At 36.4% G+C, this 23371-nt stretch overlaps 1 long non-coding RNA gene across 2 annotated transcripts in view; it reads right to left on the minus strand.

The window, feature by feature from the left end:
• LOC116532558 overlaps window positions 1-23371 on the minus strand; it is a 179246-nt gene that overhangs the window by 18484 nt on the left and 137391 nt on the right. Inside the window, exon 4 of one of the 2 annotated variants that reach the window (XR_004260904.1) lies at window positions 19584-19799. The exons of the other annotated variant lie outside the window; for it this stretch is intronic. This is a non-coding gene — a long non-coding RNA (uncharacterized LOC116532558). Of the gene's footprint in view, window positions 1-19583; window positions 19800-23371 lie in introns of those variants that run through there. 2 annotated transcript variants of the gene reach the window in all.

Genomic DNA, 23371 nt, shown 5'->3' on the forward strand with positions numbered 1-23371 from the left:
GCAGTTGAAGGGTTAACTACAAAGAGAAAAATTACATACAGTGGAGAACCCATGGAGTGTCTTTGTAAAAAGGTGTTAAAAAGGATTTGGAATTGTGCTACGTGAACTTGAGGGGGGTCCAAGGAAACAGGCTTTTGCTCTGGATTAGGTACTGTCAGGAAGCAGAGGTGCTTCTATGATTGAGTACCTTAATAATTTTTATCTAGAAGGTGGGACAAACCAAAAAATGTTAAAACTGTATTTGGTAAAGAAGCAACATGCAGTCATACTCGCCAGGATGGGGGATACTGGTCTGTTCTTTTGGTTTGCACAGCGTTCTTGTTTTTGTCTGTTTCTTCCTGGTTGCAGATTGGTCATCATGATCACCAAATAGCCTTATCTAATGTTGGCATTCTGTGAAGTTACTCGTGTTCAACAGAAGAACACCATGGCTTCACTGCGAAGCCCGGCCAGCTCCTGGATGTCAGAGACTGCGTTCCAGTCTCTCAGATGTAACACAAGACAGTGATTCACTGGCAGAAAACAAATCTGTGTCTCTAATAAGATACCTATGTGATTCTGATTGAGGGAATCTAAGACCACGCTTTAAGAACTATTCCTATGCTAAGTAGTAGAGCTGAAAATGGATGAGCAGATTATAAAAATCCTTAAAACAAAGTCTAATAGGTTTGAACATAATTCTGCCAGCAATAACAACAATTAACGGCACATGAGCATAGAAGAACATTGCCAAGCAGGGCTCAAAAAGAGTCTCCTGCTGGTAACAAATAGGAAAGTTAGATACCGTGTGAGGAAGTTTCGAGCCTGGGGACAAGCAGGGAGAAGAGAAGCAGATATACCACCAGCTAGGAAATTATTGACAGGGTCCAGGCCTGACAAGACTGCGAGTTAGATTAAAACACTGCCAGTGGGAATAGAAAGAAAATACTGAATGTGAAAGACATTAAGTAAGAATCTGAAATCCATTCAAGGGCAGGGATTTATGTTGATAAATTCTTAGCTCCCAGCCCTGTGCTTGGAGATACAATGAGGATCCAGTAAATATTCAAGACCTAAATCAATTAACCAACTAAGTGGATGTAATTGACATGATGTGGGGAAAGAGGAAGAAGGAAAAATCAGGAGTGATTTAGGGAGAGTCTGGAAGGGAAAATGATTTCAGAAAAAGGAGCATCCATCTTAGTGAAGTTTCATCTCTGTGATGATGAAATATGCTAGCCAGAAGTTAGCAATGTGGGTTTGGAATCTGAATTTAAGAGAGAGGTTAAGGGGCAGGGTGAGGTGGCTCACGCCTGTAATCCCAGCACTTTGGGAGGCTGAGAATAGCGGATCATTTGAACTAGGGAGTTTCAGACCAGCCTGGCCAACGTGGTGAAATCCTGTCTCTACTAAAAATACAAAAATTAGCTGGGCGTGGTCATGTGCGCTTCTGTCATCCCAGCTCCTGGAGAGGCTGAGGCATGACAATCGCTTGAACTCAGGAGGCAGAGGTTGCAGTGAGCCGAGATCATGCCATTGCACTCCAGTCTGGGCGACAGTGAGACTCTTTGTCTTAAAAAAGAGAGAGAGAGAGAGCCAGGCTAAGGTAGGGGTTGCAGGATGAATAAGTGGGTAGATTGAAGTCACTGAAGACATGGAATTTTCAATAGTGGGTAGGTGAAGAAAGAATGGAAGATAGGGTGAGTCTCCTGCCGATTTGCCATGGCAGTTCTTGTTTTCTACTTTAGAAGATGAGTTGACATCAGGGGAAATAAATTATGACTATTTTAGGAATACAGCATAGGTCTTCTGAGAATCATTTCTGGAGTCATCAGACAGAGTTTCCAGTACATCTCTGTCCCATTCAAGCTGTGACTTTTTCTCTGTTTAACCTAAGTTGAAATTTTCTCATCTGTAAAAAGCTGGTAATAAATGTAAAGCAAGTTCTTAAAGATAGGCCCAGAAATAAAATAAAAAAATAAAAACCTCACATGGAAATGTCTGGGTGATGACATGCATTAAGTATGGTGAAGCTTCAGTTAGCTGATGAGGATATTTTAGTTTTCTCAAAGAATCATCTCTTAAGTAGGAATGGCCATCCTCAGTGACTTTACCCTTCTATATCATAGGACGACAACTATGAATTTAGACTTGCCCAGTTGTTGCCAAAAGAGTGGCATTCTCAGAGCAATTTCAGAAACTGAGTAAGTAGAAAATAAGAGGGAACACTCTTAACTTGACAAGACAATACTATATCCAACCCTAATATAATTGTTAAATAGAAGTAAATATATTTGATAAAGCTCTTGCCTGACCCAATCTGAGTTTTATAAAAATGTATTTTCAGATGGCTCACTTCAAGCATCTGCCTTTCTCACTGAAATCTAACCAAAAGGTGGCGGTATTCTACACAAATGCTAACTAGTACCTTAACTGTTACCTGTACATTTTGTAAAACAAATGTCACAACAGTATATATTGAGAATTAAATTGCTAAAGACTCCCCCACCCAGAAAAAAAGAGTTACCAGGCTTCATTGAGAAAAATTGAAATTTGCAAGAAAAGATTAAAATGCAATGCAGAACACAACTCAGCCCGGTGTGTTAGAATACTTGTGTACCCACCAAGATTCCTATGATAGACTAGATGTCAGAGACAAAGGGGTGCCACATCATTTCCACGCTTAGTACATACACAGCCCTCTTTTTGCTTATCACACTATCCATCTGAACAGTCTAAAATTTATTAGGGCTTCTTTTTCTTTAGACAAACCTTTATTCCCCAGCCTTCTTCCCAGGGTGACCCTCCAGCTTATCACAACAGTTTGTGTAATCTGTGGAGAAAGAGCACTGGCCCGCTTTTTTAAGATGTCCAGGTTTCAGGCTGGGCGTGGTGGCTCACACCTGTAATCCAAACACTTTGGGAAGCCAAGGCCAGTGGATGGCTTGAGCTAAGGAGTTACAGACCAGCGTGAGCAACTTGGTAAAACCCCGTCTGTATTTAAAAATACAAAAACTAGCCAGCCGTGGTGGTGCTGCCTATGGTCCCAACTACTGGGGAGGCTGAGGAGGAAGAATTGCTTAAAATAGGAGGCAGAGGTCACAGTGAGCCAAAATCATGCCACTTAACTCCAGCCTGGGCAACAGAGCGAGACCTCATCTCAAAAACAAAAACAAAAAAAACCTCTAGGTTTTAATTCAAGCTGCATCCTAATCAGAAAAATGGAAGAAATAAACATTAATTGAGCATCTACCATGTGCTAAGATATATGTAATCTTGCTTAAGTGGTAAAGGAGACCCAATAGGGTAAAGATTCTTAGTTTCACCTGATAGATAAGGAAAACTGAGGTTCAGAGAAGCTAAATAGCCTATCCAGGCCTTGGACTGGCAACTAGGATATAAACATTAAAATCAACTGTCAATTTCTCAGTTCTTTCAATTATACCAACTTCTATGACTCCATACTATTTTTATTTCTCGGTTGTTTGATATTATAATGGGAGGGGGAGGCTACTACAAACATTCTTCAGGGTGTCAGGGATATTTTTGTAAAAATAATTGTAGTTCACAGCATGGGTTAGATGTGAAGTATAAAGATCTGGAAGTATGTGTTCTAGTGAGTGTATTTTAGTTAGATTGAATGTAGTAATTAGCTATATTGTGACATTGTTCAGTTTTATACTTAAAGCTTAATGTGGGAGAAAAACATTGAATTACAACATGTGATCAGTATCCATACCTTATTTTTATGCATTATCCTACATTTTTTTCTCAAGGGTCTGCATTTTCCAACGCTGTTTAAGGATTTTAGATTCCCTGGCGTTATATTTTTCCAGCCCAAGTCTTTGACAGTCTCAGTCAACTTTCAATTGATGTCGTGGGTTGAATTTTTTCCCCCTAACTTTTTGTTGAAACAGTCTATTTCTCTGGAATATTTTAAGGCTGTTACCATTTCCTGCTGGGTGGGACATTTTTTGGCTATGCTGTTTGCTTAAACTATGAAGCCATTTCAAGTAGATGTGTTTTATCATCTTTTTTTCCTCTTTAGAGGAGCCTCCCTGTAATTTAAGGTTGTTAATAACCTCACCAAAGTGACATTTTCTAATATTGATTTGTTTTCTCATTGGACACACAGAATGAAGAACAGTGGGTTTTCATCAGTAATTCTAATTCTAACCTATTGAAAACTACAATGAATTGTTGACTGTTTACTCTCTCAATGAAATTGTGTCATTTATTATTATTATTTTTGTATTTATTTTTTAAATGATATTATTAAAGGGAGTTATTTTAAACATAAATATAAATAAAGCTAATAATTTTGAAAATACATGAAAGAAAGAGATAATAATAAATAAAGCTAATAATGCCTTAAAATAGAGCTTATCCATTTTGAGGGTTGAAAAACCAAAACATATGGCCTGAGGTTGCTTTTGGAGAGCAAAAGGCATTGGGATTAAAGCACTTCGACAAGTATTTAGGGCCTGCATATTATTATCTTCCCCATCATCATTATTAGCCAGGCACTTTATCCACAAAAAAAGAATGTGGCATATGTTCTCATTTACATGTCATCATATAATCAAATCTAGTGACAAGCTCTTTGGGAACTTATTAATGAAACAGAATAAAATGGTAGGAACTGCATTAAGCCAACAAATACATAGAATCACTGATGCCAATAAAAGCCAATTAAACCTTCTTTCATCATACTCTTGTTCCAGCCACTGTCCTAATGTGATCCATTGTTCTAGACCACATTGACTGAAAGAGTGTGGAAGGATCGAGGACCCTGGAAAAACAACTCACAGAGCATCTTATACTGATATGAGCAAGCACTGCCCTCTCACACCACGTGACATATTCCTTATTTCCCAAAATTATAGGGAAAGTTCTAGAAAGTACTGGAGTGGTAGTCAGGAAACTGAGGTTCTAGCTTTCAATCCATGTCTAACTTATTAGGCAACCCTTGGCCTCCCTGAGTCTTAATTTCCTAATGAGTAAAATGAAAGAATTTTAGGCTAGTCTCTAAGATGCCTTCTAGATTTAAAGCTTTCACAAGGCTGACAAAATCTGTATTTAATGACAGATTCCAGTTAGAGTAACTATAAATTTTCTAGGCAAAACTGAGCACTAGCAAGTGGTCTTCACTTACCTGCTGAGTGATGTTTTGAAACTCTCTACACCATATGACCCTTTCCAAATATCAGAGAATCAGTATATTTTATCCTATGAGCATGCATGCCAAGAGAATGAGTAAAATTCCCAGTTACAAAACTGCTTAGAACTCTTTGGAAATCATCTTCAGTAAACACACAATGTATAGCTAGCTATTAGAATGCTTAAATATGTATTCTAACAAAACATGCTAAGAGAGCTACCAGTCTAAAAGAAGAAAAAAACTTAAGTGAAAAACAATTTTATATTCTTTTAGGGAAGCCCCAAATGTTTCTCTCATTTATTTTTAAATTAATTTTTAAAAGGACTTTGTTTTATCTGTTTCTTATTTTTAAAGACTCTTTTACAGAGCAGTTATAGGTTCACAACAAAATGAAGAGGAAGATGCAGCGATCTCTTATACAAATTCCCCCACTTTCCTACCTCCACTTATGTACCACAACCCACATTATCATCATCCCACACCAGACTGGAACATTTGTCACAAATGACGAACCTATATTGACATGCCACAATCACCCAGAGCCCCAGGATTCACTCTTATTGTTATATATTCTATGGAAAAATGTCTGATAATATGTATTCATCATTATAGTATCCCACACAACAGAGAATCTTCACTGCTCTAAAAATACCCTGTGCTCCACCTAGTCATCCCTCCCTCCTCTTCCAAACTCTGGCACCACTGATCTTTTTGCTGTCTTCATAGTTTTGCCTTTTCCAAAAGGTCATGTAGTTGGAATCATACAGTATGCAACCTTTTCAGCTTGGCTTTTTTCACTTAGTAATACGTGTTTAAGTTTCCTTCATGTCTTTTAAGGGTTTTATAGTTCATTTCTTTTTAGTGTTGAATACTATTCTATTGTCTGGGTGTACCATAGATTACCAATTACTTATCTAATCACCTACAGGACATCTTAGTTGCTTCCATGTTTTGGCAATTATAAATAAGTCTGTTATAAATATCTCTGTAAATATTCTTGTGTGGGCATAACTTTTCAACTCCTTCAGGTAAATACCAAAGATTATGATTATTAGATCATATGGTGAAGCTTGTTAGTAAGAAACCATCAAATTTTCTTCCAAAGTGGCTCCACCATTTTGCATTCCCACCAGCAATGAATGAGAATTCCCGTTCCTCCATTTGCCAGCATTTGGTGTCATTGGTATTCTGAATTTTGGCAATATCGATAGATATATAGTGTTACTCATTTTTAAGTTTTCATTTCCCTAATGACATGTAATGTGGAGCATCTTTCCATATGCTTATTTGCTATTTATATGGCTTCTCTGGTGAGGTGTCTGTTAAGGTCTTTGGTCCATTTTAAAATCAGATTGTTTCTCATTGAATTTCAACAGTTCTTTGTGTATTCTGGGTTACAGTCCTTTATCAGATATGCCTTTTACAAATATTCTCTTCCATTCAGTGGCTTGTCATCTCATGTTCTTGACATTCCACAGAGCAGAAGCTTTTAATTTTACTGAAGTCTGTCTTACCAGTTATTTCTTTCGTGGATTTTGCCTTAGGTGTTGTATTTAAGAAGTAATTGCCATACCCCAGTTCATCTAAGTTTTCTACTGTTTTATTTTCTAGGAGTTTTGTAGTTTTGCATTTTACATTTAGGTCTGTTATCCTCGGTCATCTACTTTGAAGATAAAGAATAGGAAATATCACCTTATAGTCAATAAATTTTACAAGTAGGAAGGAGAGGCAGAGAGATTAGAGAAGAAACAAAAGATGAAAATGGAGAAAAAGAAAAATGAGGCAGATAAAGACATCACCAAAGGTAGAGAAAGAGGCAGAGAAGCCACAAACAAATTGACAAGGGAAATATCAGAAAGACCCTCATAGAAGTTGGTAAGTGGAAAAGCAAAGACAGACTGGTACATCACAAATGGAGCAAGAGTCATTCTAAGAGAAAGGTTTCCATGGAAAATAGCTTGGTCAATGGCCTTTAATGAAACAGACAGATTTCATGAACGTACTAGCAAGTTTTGCTTTTTTGTTTTCTATTTTCTTTTCTTCTTCTAGTTGACTTGGCAGGTGGGTTGTTACACACTCCTTAGCAGATTTCGACTTCCGTGGCCACCGTCCTGCTCATACTAGCTAGTTTTAAGCAATGACAGATACATGGAAATGATAACTTCTCAGTACTTATTTCTGGGCCAGCTGAAGAGGAACTGAAGACTGAATCAGAGAAACCCCAATCTTATGTCAGTTAACAAATATTAACTTCTTCAATGAGTATCCTTATTATTATAAAATGATAGGAACTAACTAGAAGTTTACATATGTTTCCCCTAGAAAGAGAGTGGGAAAAACTCAGGACAACAAACAATGTTTACAAAGTATTTTGCTCTCCATGGGAAAAATAAACGATTTAAAATTTTTATGGAAGTAAGGCCGGGCGCGGTGGCTCAAGCCTGTAATCCCAGCACTTTGGGAGGCCGAGGCGGGTGGATCACGAGGTCAAGAGATCGAGACCGTCCTGGTCAACATGGTGAAACCCCATCTCTACTAAAAATACAAAAAATCAGCTGGGCATGGTGGTGCGTGCCTGTAATCCCAGCTACTCAGGAGGCTGAGGCAGGAGAATTGCCTGAACCCAGGAGGCGGAGGTTGCGGTGAGCCGAGATCGCGCCATTGCACTCCAGCCTGGGTAACAAGAGCGAAACTCCGTCTCAAAAAAAAAAAAAAAAATTTATGGAAGTAGTTCATTTATAAGACTTTAAAATAATATACAACTGTCAACATCAATCTCTTTTATATTATTAATTGAAAATAGACTTTTAAAATATTTAGGTATTGTTCACTTTTTAGCTGTTATAGGTAATAGCATAACTGTTACTTTTTAAAAATATCTTTATCAGTTGGAGATGTAAATATTTATGAGTGAAATTACACGATTTACTTTAATATAATGTGGCAAAAAATTTGCGCAGGGTATATAGATAAAACAAGTGCCAAAATGTTGATAATTGAGGAATTGGAATGTGGGTACATAAAGGCTTATTGTATTATTCTCTTTAATTTTGAGTATGTTTAAAATTTTCCATAACAAAAAGTTAAACTTTTTTTTAATGGCATCAGTTATGTATAAAACATTTCACTGTGTTTAGAAGAAGTAGCTCAAATGAATACAGAATCTCAGTTTCACAGTATCATCAAAGAATCTTAGGTAATTTTTGTTTCGGAAGTTTCTTTGTTTCCTACTTTTTTTGTGGTGATTTCTATAATTTTATTTTTCATCATCTAAGTTTTATTTTCAGAACAGCTTAACTGTGTTTTTATAAATTTCCACTTCAGAAACACAGGAAATCCTAAGAGATGGATTAGAACCAGGTACTTAGTGTACAATTTTTCATTGTGTTTTATTTAACTTAAGTACCAAATTCTAAAAGCAGAAGTGGAAGTGTCTTTATGCCCTGGTTAAAGACATCTCAATTGTTCCATGAGAAAACTGGAGAAAGAGTTGTATTTGGAAACCCTGCTTTGGCTATCACCTGAGACTGGTATCCTAGAAGTGCAGTGCTAAGTCTCCTGGAGAAGAATGCTTGCCTCTTACTCACACACTGCTTTATTTGCAAGTTGAAGTCTCAGAGGAGACTGCCTGTCTACCCAGCTGCAGAATGTGTATGCAATGATTGCATCTGTTGCCATGGAAACTGAAATATAACCGATAAACTACACACCCCAAACAGATTAAAATTGACTTAGGAAAACTATGTAGGGTTATTACAAAATTTATGATAAAACATCTTTTTGCTGCACCTCCTTCTATTTAAAGTGATAGCCTATGAAGTAAAATTTTCATAGAAACCATTCTCCCTAACAGAGTTTGGTGGTGGTAGCCAGATTATTGCTGAATAAATCCTTAAAGTGGTATAATATAGCTGCACATTGCAGCAGATGAATGAATGATATAAAAACATATATGCTAAACATATACGTATAAGGCTACTGACATATTTATGAAAAATTATAAGTCCACAAAATATAGGTCCAAATATGTTTGAACATGATAAAAATACAACTTATTTGTTTTAACATGATTTACTATTTCAAAGACATGTATCTACTGTCTTGTTGTTTAATTATATCAAGCTAAACTTAACAATAGCTATTACTTATTCAGTACTTACTATTTGTGGGAAACTATGTTAAGCTTATTTTATTTAATTCTTGCTATAATTCAATAACTGGGGCCTTTTATTTTTAACACCACTATAGATGAGAACTGATCTCAGAGACATAAGATATCCTGGTCTAAAATATGGGAAGTGAACCTTGGTCTGAGTAGCTTTAAACTTTAGTTATATGAGCCTCACTTTATTGACTCATTTTTACTATGTTGAAAAAAGCTTATTATAACAGTGGTAGCCTAAAATGGTGGTATTAGGAAAGCCTCCAATGACATATTTATATAGAGTCTCTACTATGCCCAGCTTAAATTTAGCTTGCATGCTTCTATTTCTGACATATCATATTGTAAGCTCTTAAAGGATAGGAACTGAAACTATCATACTTCACAAAGAAAGATGTATAAGTGGTACTTGATGAACACTTATAATGATAAAAATAACATAGCTATAGAGAAGTAATAACACTTTTGTAGAACCTTAGTTGTTTAAAATGGAGATACATTTTTATATTTCTTGCTGCAATGTGAATATCATGCCTAGGGAGCTAGAAATGGTCATTTAGGGAAACAGAAAAATTATGATTGATAATTCTTGCAATGGTATACACTTAGCAAAGCCTTTTTTCTTTCATTTTTGGCCAAGGACCAGGATTAAGGTCACTTGATAGCAAAATAAGTTTTTAAAAAAAATTTCTAGGAAAAAAAAATAAATGGCAGTGTATACTAAGGAAGAAAACTGGGATTATATTTGAACACTTTTGGATTTTCATTGTTTATTGAATTTCTTATGCATTCGAGATTTTGCAAACAACCTCCCATATTATAAAGAGCAAGAGGGCAACTGATGAAGGACATGTCCTACAGAAATTTTGAGCAGTTTATTTTTCCATCTTTCAAGTCAAAGGACTGAAGGATCTTTCTTCCTATTTGCTGCTTTGAAGATTTATAGGAAGGGGAAGGTTATTTTGCAGACAGTTGAAATAAAGTTCCAATGTTCTAAATTCTGTCTTCGGAAATAAATTGTAGCTTCCAAAATAGGTACTTCTAATGGTCCATGTACAGATATATGGAATGTGAAATGGCTTAGGAGTTATAATAACTGCATCTTTGGTTAGTTCCTCTTCTGCCATCACCTGGCTATGAATCTCAGACATTTCTAGGCCTCTGTTTTCTCAACTGTCAGATCTCAGTAGGGGGTGCCAAGTAATCTTTAATATTCCTTTCAGTTCCAATTAAAATCAAACTTTGTGGCACAATGTTTCTGGCTGACCCAACCCTTATCCATAATTTCTTTCTTCCTAGACATCTCCCAGTATTGGCCCAGGAGTAATCATGTGTCTAGTTCTGATCGATGAGCTGTTACTGGCTGAGACTCCAAGAAAACTTTTAAGATAGACTGGACTGTAATGTTTCTTTTGGTCTTTTTGTTTTGTTTTGTTTGTTTGTTTCTCTGAAACAGAGTCCTGCTCTGTCGTCTAGGCTGGAGTACAGTGGTGCAATTGCACAGCTCACTACAGCCTCTACCTCCCAGGCCCATGTGATCCTCCTGCCACAGCCTCCCAAGTAGCTGGGACTACAAACATGTGCTACCACAACTGGCTAAATTTTTTTTGTTGTCGTGTTTTTGTATTTTTTATAGAGACGAGGTCTCACCATGTTGCCCAGGCTGGTCTTGAACTCCTGGGCTCAGGCAATTGTCCCGCCTTGGCCTCCCCAAATGCTGGGATTACAGACATGAACCACCGCACCCAACCCCTTTTTGTCTTTTGAACCTGTCTCCTTCTTGTCTGCAACAAATGCAGTGCCTAGAGGTGCAGCAGGTAATTTGTGACCATGAAGTGACAGGCTAAACACTTAGGACAGAAGAGGCAGAAAGATGAGAAGAATGTATGTCCCTAATGCTTCCTTGAGAAGCTGCACCAACATTGGACTGCCTATATCTGGATTTCTTGTTATGCTGAGAATAATAAAGCCATAGTTTCAGCCACTGTAGTGTTTACCATTATTTGCAGCAGAACTTATGCCTCACTGATAAATCTAACACAGCACATAAAAGTAACATGCTATAAATTGAAGAATGGTTCTTATGGGGGCTACAAAGATGAAAATCATGACTGCTTTTTCCAGGAACTTGTAATTAATAGAAGACAAAAGACAAGCACTGAAATAGCCACAATATAAGACAATACATTAAGAGAGCTACAGTACCAACATTTTAAGCAGGATGTAGTCATATTTGCTTTCAGAGAGAGGTGTGGAAAATTCAAGAAAAGAGCTTTAAAAATACACATTTTAGTATTCTTTGAAGTTTATGCTGCCTCCTAATATAATTTCTCATTAAATTATTAATATAGAACTAATAATTAGACATAGGGCTTTAATGCTGACCTAGAGATTAAGCTGATCTTACTAGGATGTTACATTGTTTTGGCTTGACCTTCAAACTAAAATTATAGCAAATTTTTAAAAAATAAAATATTTTAGAAATTCAAATTTCAATAAAAAAAGAAAAAAATTCAAATTTCATATTTTTGAAATTAAATAGACCATGGTAACCTATTTCCTATTGCTTGATCAGTTGCTGGCTTATGCAGCTACTCCTGTGCCCTAGTAATTTGCTGTTTGGTACAAATATGTACTAAACTCAGTGCCTGTCTTTCCTTTCTTTTATAAACTTTCCTCCATCACTCCCAATGCAATCCTTACCCTAACTATTCACTTCTTTCTCAAGATGGTGTAATCTGATTACCGATTCAACATAGATGAGTTAGTAAATGGTAATGAGTTAGTAAATGAAAATGGCTTAGTATGCTACCAGCTGTCCCTCAGTATATATAGTTTTACAACATCTAACCAAATGAAGATCAACCCTGATCTCAAGTGGGTTAAAGGAAGCTTTAAAAAATACCAATGAGTGTGCCCTCTCACCTAACCTGGTTTGAATTCAATTGGTCTCCAGTGTGATGCAGCCAAGGGTAGGTTTAAAAGGTATTGCTAATGCATAGTCAAGGTTAAAAACCAGTGGTTCAACATGTGTCCACCAGGTGCCTGGCATTGCTAGTTACTCTAAAAAGCTACCCTGCACCTTGAGGGATTAGACACCTAAAACAATAAGTATTTTGCCCTTGAACCTAAAAGAGAGTTTGCTGAAAGAAAACTGGATTTTCTCAAGAAAAACACAAGCAATGGTGTTTCTATAGGGTCTAACCTAGTTTCAGGAAAGCTGACAGGAACCCACAGCAGCGTACTCTCATGTACTCTCTCTCTCCCTCCCTCTGCTTATTCTTTGTTCTTGTCCCCACATATTTGGTCCATCCTTTCTCTGCCTGTTTAGTTATAAAGGACAATGCTATGGCTACCCAAGGTCACTGCATACATTTTACATTTGAGCCCACCATCTGAAGCTGCACCTACCTAGAGGGCTACCTTTTGCTGTTTGTTTGTTTGTTTTGGTTTGGTTTGAGACAGGATCTCACTCTGTCACCCAGGCTGAAGTACAGTGGTGCAAATACAGCTCACTGAAGCCTCAACTTCCTGGGCTGAAGTGATCCTCCTACCTCAGCCTCTCAAGTAGCTGGAACTGTAGGTGCATGACACCACACCCACCAGGCTAATTTTTGCATGTTTTTTATAGAGAAATGGCTTCCCCATGTTGCCCAGGCTGGTCTCAAACTCCTGGTCTCAAACTGGTCTCAAACTCGCTAAAGCGATCCACCCGCCTAGGCCTCCCAAAATGCTGGGATTGATTACAGACATGAGCCACTGCACCCGGCCAGGGCTGCCTTTTACTAATGTAAGCAAAGAGGTCAGTCTGGAGGGACCCACCCTCACAGGTTTATCACTACTGGTTATGGGCAACAATTCTCTCGTTCCCAGCTCCTCCATTTTGGAGACACACTTAGATTAAAAAGCTTTTTTTAGTCCCAAGTACATAGTCTCTGGAGAGAGAATCTAGCTAGCCCAGCATGATCAGGTTTCCATTCCCGATCAACTTGAATATGTTCCAAGAAAGAGTCTAATCTGGTAGAAGCACAGCTGCAGAGGACTCACCTGGTATGGGGAAGAACGCACGTTCAAAAAGAAGATCATTTATGAGGAGGGCACTTAATTGAAAAGGTCTACTTGATTGCTCAAAGAGCTAACTTTTGCCTATGGCAGACAGTTTAAAATTCAAAATGTCTCTTATAAGTTGTCAGTGGAATAAGCATATGGGGAGAAAAGAAGTTATATCTGACTGGTGTGTTCTAGAAAAGCGTCATGGAAGACATAGAATTTTTATAAACAATGTGGAGAAAGAGGCAGCCCAGATGGGCAGAATGATTACAATAAATGAAGGCACAGAGGTAAGAATGGGGACTCTCTCAGGTTGATTGGACTATACAGTTTAGAATGTAGTGGGAGATAAATTTGGGGTCAGACTGTGGAGATTTCCGAAATTCAAACTGGGAGGAAAGATCCCTTCTAGAAAAGGTATGTTTTTTGAGCAAGAGAAATACACAATCTGTCTCTCTTTGAGTCTCTCTTACTCTGTCACCCAGACTGCAGTGTAGTGGCACAAGCACAGCTCACCATGGCCTTGACCTCCCAGGTTCAGGTGATCCTCCACCTCACCACCTCCACCTCAGCCTCCTGAGTAGTTAGGACTACAGGTGCCCACCAACATGCCTGGCTAATTTTTGTATTTTTTGTAGAGACTGGGTTTGGCCATGTTGCCTGGCTGGTCTTGAACTCCTGGGCCCAAGCTATCTGCCCGCCTTGGCCTCCCAAAGTATGAGGATTATAGGTGCAAGCCACCGCACGTGGCTGAGCAATATATAATATGACTTGTATTTAGGAGGATGGTATTACTTTATACATTTTCTAAGAAGGTATTGCTTTATACCTTTTCTAAGATATAAAGTAATAAAGATAAGAGATTCTGAAAGTCAATGAGTAGATCAAGTAAGAGAAAAGACAGGGTCTAATCTAGATTGGTGGCAGTAAGAATAGAAAATAAAGAAATGGAAGGCATTTCCGAGAACTGTGGGGATTTCAAGCAGCATGCCAGAGACAAAGAGAGAGCTACTTGGATTAGGAAGCATATTCTCAGGGTTCTGGCTGCATTTGAGTATGGTAAAGTCAATCTTCTCTAACACATTACTTTTTAGAGTGCCCTGTTGAATTTATGTATTTTACTAAATTCATTCCATCAGTCTCTCACTCAACAAACATTTATTGAGTGCCCAATTTTGATCAGACTTTTATAGTAGGGGTGGTGCAGATAATATGATGAAGATTAGTCTCTTCTAATGAGGATATAGACAGGAAAACAATGAATGAGAAGACACCATTAAAAGGCCACATTACCTCATAGCGCTGCTGGGAAGATTAAGTGAGATCACGTCTGTAAAATGCTTAGTTAGGCACAGTGCCTGGTACCTAGTAAGCGCTCAATAAATAGTAGTTATTATTCCATATAAAATCCTATGAGAGCAAAAAGAAGAAGTGATGAACTGTCTTAGGATGTTGAGGACAGCTTCAGTGAGGAAGTGAGATAATTAACCAGGCAGAGACAAAGATGGACATTCTAGATGGAAGAACTTGCATGAGGAAAAGCATGGTGTGTTCTGAGAAGACAAAGTATGGCCTGCATAGAGTATGGGAGGGTATTTAGGAATGGCACGTATAAGACGAGCAAGGTAAGCTGGGCCTAGATTTCAGAGGATCTCAAATGTGAAGCAAAGTTTAGACTTTGTATTTTAGGCAATCAGAAGCAATGACTAGTTTTCCAGCAGAGAGGGTGTGAACAGATTGCTTATTAGGAAAATCACTCGGGGTAGTCTGGAGGATGGATTAGGGGTGAGAGGTGAGAAATAAGTCAGAGGCAAAACAATCATTAAGCTGCTTAAATTGTTCAGACAAGTCAAGTGAGGTAAGGATATGAATCAAGATGGTTGCAACGGGAACGGAGTGACAGAAGAAAATAACTTTTATTTATCTTTTTTACATTTACAACTTTGTTTTGAACAAGCATTTTGTGAAATGTTTCCAACAATCTATAAGCTTCCAAAGCTCTAAAAGTTTATGAGATTATGTTTGAAAACTTTTTATCTAATTCAAAAGATACTGCATTTTTACCAGCTCACTATTACAATATTAATCTCTTCTAAAACACAGGAAAGATCTTACTTGAGAAAAAACAAACCTTCACAAAGATCCATTGTAACACTTCAGGTTGAATTACTTGCTTACACAGTGTGCAAAAGTAAGTACATGTAAATATTTTAATGAGTTATTTCCATTTTGTGTATTCTTGACAATGTTCTTGTATATTTCAAGACTATGGAATAGATACAGGTAAAATCTAAGTATTCTGGTGCTGTGATGAAGAATATTTTTTTCTTACCGTATTACATGATAACTGCACAGATGACCTAGACACAGGTTGCACATGAAGATAGCAGCAGCTTTCCAGTTTGACAATTAACTAAGGCTCACCTTCCTGGCCTCTGGAAAAGATTACAGGGTAATTGCTGGAACTACCAGAGGTTTTATTAATGTAATTATGTGTATGGTAATGCCCATTCATTGAAAACCCAATTAACTAGAAATTTCAAATAAGACCTTTTTGGCCGAGCACAGTGGCTCATGCCTGCAACTGTGGCACTTTGGGAGGCTGAGGTGGGTGGATCATTTGAGGCCAGGAGTTTGAGACCAGCCTGGCCAACATGGTGAAACTCATCTCTATTAAAAATAAAAAAATTAGTCAGGCGTGGTATGCACCTGTAATCCCATCTACTTGGGAGGCCGAGGCAGGAGAATTGCTTGAATTCAAGAGGTGAAGGTTGCAGTTAGCCGAGATTGCGCCACTGTACTCCAGCCTGGGCTCAGAGCGAGACTGTCTAAAAAAAAAAAAAAGCTATTTTTCTTTTATAGTCCTATGTATAACTCATCCTCATAATGAAAGCCCCAACAAAAACCATAAAATCTTGTATTTTATTTTAAAACAAACCAGAAACATATTTTATTTGCTTATTGTTATCTTTTTAAAATTAAACTTTTTATTTTGAGATAATTAGAGATTCATATTCAGTTTTAAGAAATAATACAGAGAAATCCTTTGTACCATTTGCATAGTCTCTCCCAAGGGCAATAGCTTGCACAACTATAATATACTAACCAGGCTATGGCTATTGACATAGGTTAGGTCTGTTTCTGGGTTCTTTATTCTATTGCATCAAACTACCCATATTTTCCTCCATCAATAGCACACCATGATGATTACTATAGCAATGTAATAGGTCTTATATTGAGGTAGAGTGATTCCTCTCACTTTATCTTTTTTCCAAAAATTTTTTAGGTATTTTAAGAGTCTCACTTTAGTGCCTTTTATATTTGACTTATTTCAAAAATTTGAAATCCAGGTATATAATATATGGCAATTCCTATAAACTACAATATTTAATTATTATAATTTCATTACTAAAAATTCTGAATAAGCAGGATTTGACTTTTAAACCTTTCTTTTAGGGTAGAATTACCATAAGCTAGATTACAAAAGCAAGTTACGGAATCTTCTCTGTCAATATTTGAAAAACATCTATTCCCATTTAGATATGCTATGAATATCTTTGGTCTCATAATTCTAAGATATTCATCCTTTAAAATAATTTTAAATGCTAAAGGTTTTAATATGTTAAACCAATAGGGTGTTCTGTAAAATGTTCTGTTTTATTGACCTTTAGCCATATTTACCTACCTGTAACCTTTATACAGCAATAAATAACTGTAAGCACAGAACATGAACAAATCCCAAGAGTAGCTTATTGAAATGTAACTTTGTCTTTAAAAAATCTGCTGTGCCATTTACCTTTCAAAAAGAAAGGCCAAAAAGGACAAACAAAGCTTCAGAAATTGAAGCTCTGATATTAAATGTACTTGAGTGTGGCGGATATATCTTTATTCATGAGAATGCATGTCTTCACCAGGGGTGCTCTTTTATAACTGCCTGATTTAATAAATGGGTCAGAGTATCTGAGATAAATCTGCAAATTGTTGAATACAGTTGCCAATTATTGAATTTTAAAACAATTGGCATCGTAAAATTTTATGCAACCTTCTTTGATATGTGGTACACCTAATTTCTTTTTGAGTTAGAAGGAGTTTCTATTTTCTCCCAGACAATTGATTAAAATATTTGTAGTGTCTTTAAATGATAAAACAGGCTTTTAACACAGTAATCTTTTATTGCTGAAAAATGAGAAACCTAACTCTATCAAAAATCACTGCAGTTTATGATCAAAAGAAACAAATATAAAACAAAAATATCCTTACCATACTCGCCAATGCTTCCTCTATTAAGCTAATGAAGCTTTTAAGTAAAAAGAGTATTTTTTAATTTTAATTTTTATCAGCTTTATTCAAGTATAATCGACATAAACTGCATATATTTGAATACATAAAAAGTATATAATAGTGAATATTAATATATTGTACACTTAAAAGTTTGCTAAGAGGGTAAATCTCATGTTGTGCTCTTACCACAATAAAGTAAAAAAAAGGATTATAGGTTTTGATGTATGTATAACCCTGTAAAACCATCACCACAAGCTAGATAATACACATGTCCATTACCTCCAAAAGTTTCCTCATGTTTCTTTTTATTTATTTATTTATTTAATTTTCAGATTCAGGGGGTAATGTGCAGGTTTGTTACATGGGTATATTGTGTGATGCTGAGGTTTGGGCTTCTAATGAGCTGTTCACCCAAGTAATGAGCGTAACACCCAACAGGTAATTTTTCAACCCTTCCCCCACTCATACTATCCCCTATTTTGGAATCTCCAGTGTTAACTGTTCCGATTTTTTGTGTCCATTTGTACTCACTGTTTAGCTCTCACTTACAAGTGAGAACATGTGGTATCTGGTTTTCTGTTTCTGCATTAATTTTGCTTTGGATAATACTCATGCGTCTTTTTAACCTTCCTACTTCCCCTTCCCCAGCCCAGGCAACCACTGATCTGCTTTCTATCACTATATATTAGTTTGTATTTTCTAAAATTTTATATAAATGAAATTATGCTTAGAGTATTTACTGTTTTATTGTTTGGCTTTTTTTTTTTTTTTTTTTACTCAGTATAATTATTCTGGGATTCATTCATGTTACTGTATGCATCAGTAGTTCATTACTTTTCATTCCTGAAGAATAGATACACTATATTTGCTGATCCACTCACCTGTTAATGGGACATTTGCATGATTTCCAGTTTTTGGCTATCACAAATAAAAGTGCTGTGAATAGTTGTATACAAATCTTTGTATGGTTCTGTTCAATCATATGTTTTCATTTTTCTTGTGTAAATACCTAGGAGTGAAATGGCTGGATCATACAGTAGATGTGTGTTTAACTTTTTAAGAAGTGGTCCAAATTTTTGCAGAGTGGCTGAGCCACTTCAGTTTCCACCAGTGGTGAATGACAATTCCAGTTGTTCCACATGCTCACCAATACCTGGTATTTTCATTGTAGACTTTCAGTTATTTTCACTGTAGACTTTCTGTTGGGTGTTCAGTGGTATCTCATTGTGGTTTTAATTTGCACTTAGACTAATAATATTAAGCATATTTTAATATGCTCATTTCCTATTCATATATTTCTTTGATGAAGTATCTGCTTTTTTTTTTTTCTTTAAATTGGGTTGTTTTCTTGAGTTTTGAGAGTTCTTTTTGTATCCTGACTATAAGTCCCATATCAGATATATGATTTGCACATATGAAGTTTTATTTTATTGTTTTCTCTTATGGATTGTGCCTTTGGGAGGCCAAGGTCGGAGGAGAGCTTAAGGCCAGGAGTTCAAGATCAATCTGGGCAACATAGTGAGACCCTGTCTCTCCAAAGAATAATAATATATTAGGTGGGTGTGGTGGTACATGCCTGTAGTCCCAGTACTTTGGAGGCTGAGGCAGGAGGATCACTTGAGCCCAGGAATTTGAGGTTGCAGTGAGCTGTGATTGCACCACTGCACTCCAGCCTAGGCAACAGAGTGACGCCTTGTCTCAAAAAAGAGAAATATTTGTCTAACCCAAGGCCCAAGATCTCAAAGGTCTTATCGTATGTTGTTATTTAGAAGTTTTTTTTAGTTTTAAGGTTTTACATTAAATCTTTGATCAATTTTGAGTTAATTTTTGTATATGGTAAAGAGTATGAATCAGAGTAGGTTTTTTTCATATGCATATTCAAGTGTTTCAGAACCATTTGTTGAAAACAATTATCCTCTTCCATTGCATTGCCTTTGCACCTTTGTCAAAAATGTTGCTGATACATGTGAGGGTTTATTTCTGGCCTCTCTATTCTGTTCCATTGATCTGTTTGTCTGTCTTTTTGCCAATTCTGTACTATCTTGAGTAACATCGTGCCTTGAAACCAGATAGTATTTGTCTTCCAACTTTGTTCTTCTTCTTTAGTTGGTTACCCAAGTGTTATGGCAGAGAATAGAAAACATCTTTCAGTTATTCTAGTTGGTCCTGAGAAGACGGAATCAAAAATTCAGTTCAAGATGGTTCTGTGAGGGATGTGCTCACAGGTAGTAGATGGTGATGTTTTATTGCTTGTATCTTGGGCTTTGTTGAACATAGACCATGTGTCAATTATTGTGGCTGGAACCCACATTAGTCTAGTTCACAGCAAATACTAACTACTATAGGATAGATACATGAAAAGTAAGTGCTGTGTGTAATTTTTAGAAGTTATCTTTGTCTTTTGAGTCCCTGATACATCTAGGAACAAACTTGAGAGAGTTTTAATGCAAAAGTCCATTAAAAACTCAATAGAATCGAGGACTATTTAGTAAAAGGAAATGACATTAATTAATGAGAAGCACAGCTAATCTTATTATGAAATTCTCTGCGACAATTTTCAGTAGTCTTTGCCATTCTTTGAGGCTGACCATTAGCTTGAGATCACTGTGAGAAGTGATTAAAAAGTTGGTTTGTCCTCATGTTCTCACTCATAAGTGCGAGTTGAACAATGAGAACACATGAACACATGGAGGGGAGCATCACACACTGGGGCCTGTCGGGGAGTGGGGGACTAGGGGACGGGTAGCATTAGGAGAAATGCCTAATGTAAATGATGGGGTGATGGATGCAGCAAACCACCATGGCACGTGTATAACTATGTAACAAACCTGCACATTCTGTAGATGTATCCCAGAACTTAAAGTATAATAAAAAAAATTGTTGCAGGTTTTTCTGTAACCTAGAGAATGATCTTTGTCAGTATTCTGTAAGTGATTGAAAAGTTGTATTCTCTGTAAGATACCAAGTTCAACATGCATATAAAATACTACTTTAAATTTATTAATTAAATTACTTAATATTTTAAAAAAAAGTTGGTTGTTTCTATGACTTACTGAGTAGGTACTACCAACTCAGAATTTTCCTTTTCCTTTTCTGAAGCTGATATTGTCAATATACTCTATGTCAGTTGAGTGTGTGAAATTTACGAATAGGAAACTCTCTTGGGGCTAGACAGCATTATAACTGAGAGTCTGAACTTTGGATTCAGAAGAACCAGCTTATAAATGTTGAGTCTGCTTTGTAGTAGCTATCTGGCTTTGCAAATGTTACCAAATATCTCTAAATTTCAGTTTATCACTTGGAAATTGAGGATAATATGGTACATGTTTGTTAGGATTGTTACAAAAATTTAAATTAGCTAATGTTTATAAAACACTTGGATCATATGCACCCGTACGCAGGCACTATTATGCACTAGGTCAAGGATTCCCAAACTTGCCTGCACAGTAGCATGACTTGGGGACCTTAAGAAAATTTTGAAGCACAATCACTTGGGATGAGACACAGAGATCAATATGTTTTGAAACTCAGGCAAATCCTGTGTGCACAAAACTTGGGAATCATTACCCTAGGTGATTTAGATAAATTACATTATTTAATTTTATAATACACTACAAGTTATACTTTATTCCCATTTGAGGCGAGAAAACTCATCTATAAATGGGAAAATGGGAGTAAAGAAAAAGTTTCCCATTGAGTGTGTTAAGTAAAGTCCTACAGCAAATGGAGCTTAAAAGATTCAAATTCAGGTAGTCTGACCTCAAAATCCCTCCTTTTAACTATTTTGCTACATTTCTTTAAACAAGGTTCTTAGAGAATCCTAACTTCAATTTTTAAAAAATGCACATCTGTAGCAGAAATTATATTGTAAATACCTGACCCAGATTTGTGACTAAATAAATAGGAGAATTGGAAACATTTTAATGACATTTGTGAAGGAGTCTATCATAACCCATTAATATAATCTAACAAAATCAACGAAAATTCATGACCAAAGTTTCAGTATTAATATCTTGGGGTTAACTTTGGTAGATTACACACTGTAGCTTTATATGTGCTTTATTTTTTTTCCAGTCCTTGCAGTAGTAAACAAAGTTCAAGCCACTAGTCAGAGCTTCTACCCAACGTTTTCCTGAGAATAATTCCCAGATGTGCTCAATTTACAATGGCCAAGATAACCTGATGACTAGTTTTTGGAGTACTACTCTGTTTGCTGTAAAATGCATTCCTATGGGCCTATAATTTACTCCCTACACACCTAATTTAAGATATAGATGAACCAACATCACAGCTCTAATGGGAACACTACAACAGGTTTTGGTATCTAAGTGGCAGATGGCTCTGAACATCACCATTGGCTATTGCTCTTCCAGGCTTATAAACAAGTTACATGAATTGAGCAAAAAAATGACACTTCTGCATACATGATGACATAATTATGGGTGTAAACCTAATCTTAGAGAAGAATCCCAAAAGAGCTTATGTCAGTACAAATAATAAAGACACTACCATAAGGGTATTTTTTGGATTTCTTCCATAGCAATTGCAAAGAACTCAGTGTTATTTGACAGCAATTCTATTATCGTGAGAACTTTCTGCTCAAGTAGTAGGCAACTATTCTTCAGTCCTACCTGGCACTTTGAGGCTGAGAACTCTCCAGACTTCATCCACTGAAAGAACAGTGGTTTGTATTCAATGTAACATACTGATGTAAATCAAGAAGTTAATAATACGAAAAGTGTTTTCCCACAAGATAGCTCCAAAACCACCAGATGTTATTTTCCAGGAGGCAATAAAATACTCAGCAAGGTTGATTTTTGTTTTAATTTAAGATTTTCTTTTTTACAAGGAGGAAACAGTTTATTTTCCTCTTATGTTTACAAAAATATTACCTACTCATTGTAAAATATCCAAGCCATACAAAAAGATATAATGAAAAAAAAAATCACCTAAAATCTCACTATGCAGTGATAACCTCTAGGTATGGAAGTTTTCCTCTCTCCATCCTATCCTTCCTTCCTTCCTACTATCTATTTACCTACCATCTTTGTCTAAAAAACGTCAATAAATACACATGCATGGGGAAAAAAACCTAATTATTAGAGAATGACATAAAACAAAAGGCAAGTTCCCTTCTCTGTTCTTTTCCATTCCTAAACCAGTTTTCCAGAGGTTAAATGTTCGTTTTCTCACACAATTATTCATAGAGATAACTCCAAATAACAAAATTTTACTGATATTGTCTTGTTTTACCAACTTTGAATATCATTTGTTGACTCCCAGCTATAGGGAGTAAAGATTTAGTTCACTCATTTACTTCCTATTTCTTTTTCCTTCCTATCAGTTTTAATAATTACATTACTACTTGATTTCTATTTTTTACTTTCTAGCTTTATTATACTGAAATTGCTACTGTTTATTCCATCAACTGTCAAATTTATCTCTACATTTTTCATGCAAGTAAGGTGATATTAACATTAGTCTTCAAACTTCTACCTCTTTTGCGCATTTTTCAAGTCTCACCTTCTGAACTTTTTAGATTTATCATATTTATTTTTCTTCTGCAAGAATCTAAAATGAAGAGACCTTCATTAAAACCATCTCCTCATTACATCCAACCTATGTAACACAATTCTGCTAAGCCTTGGTAGTGAGTTACATTTCCATTTTCTTAAAAGTGTCTTCGGAGCAGCAGAAGTTACTAATTTTGATAAAGTCCATTTTATCAATTTACTTAT

Source organism: Sapajus apella, unplaced genomic scaffold, assembly GCF_009761245.1.
Source record: "Sapajus apella isolate SASKATOON/1434 unplaced genomic scaffold, GSC_monkey_1.0 scaffold3, whole genome shotgun sequence".
NCBI lineage: Eukaryota > Metazoa > Chordata > Mammalia > Primates > Cebidae > Sapajus > Sapajus apella.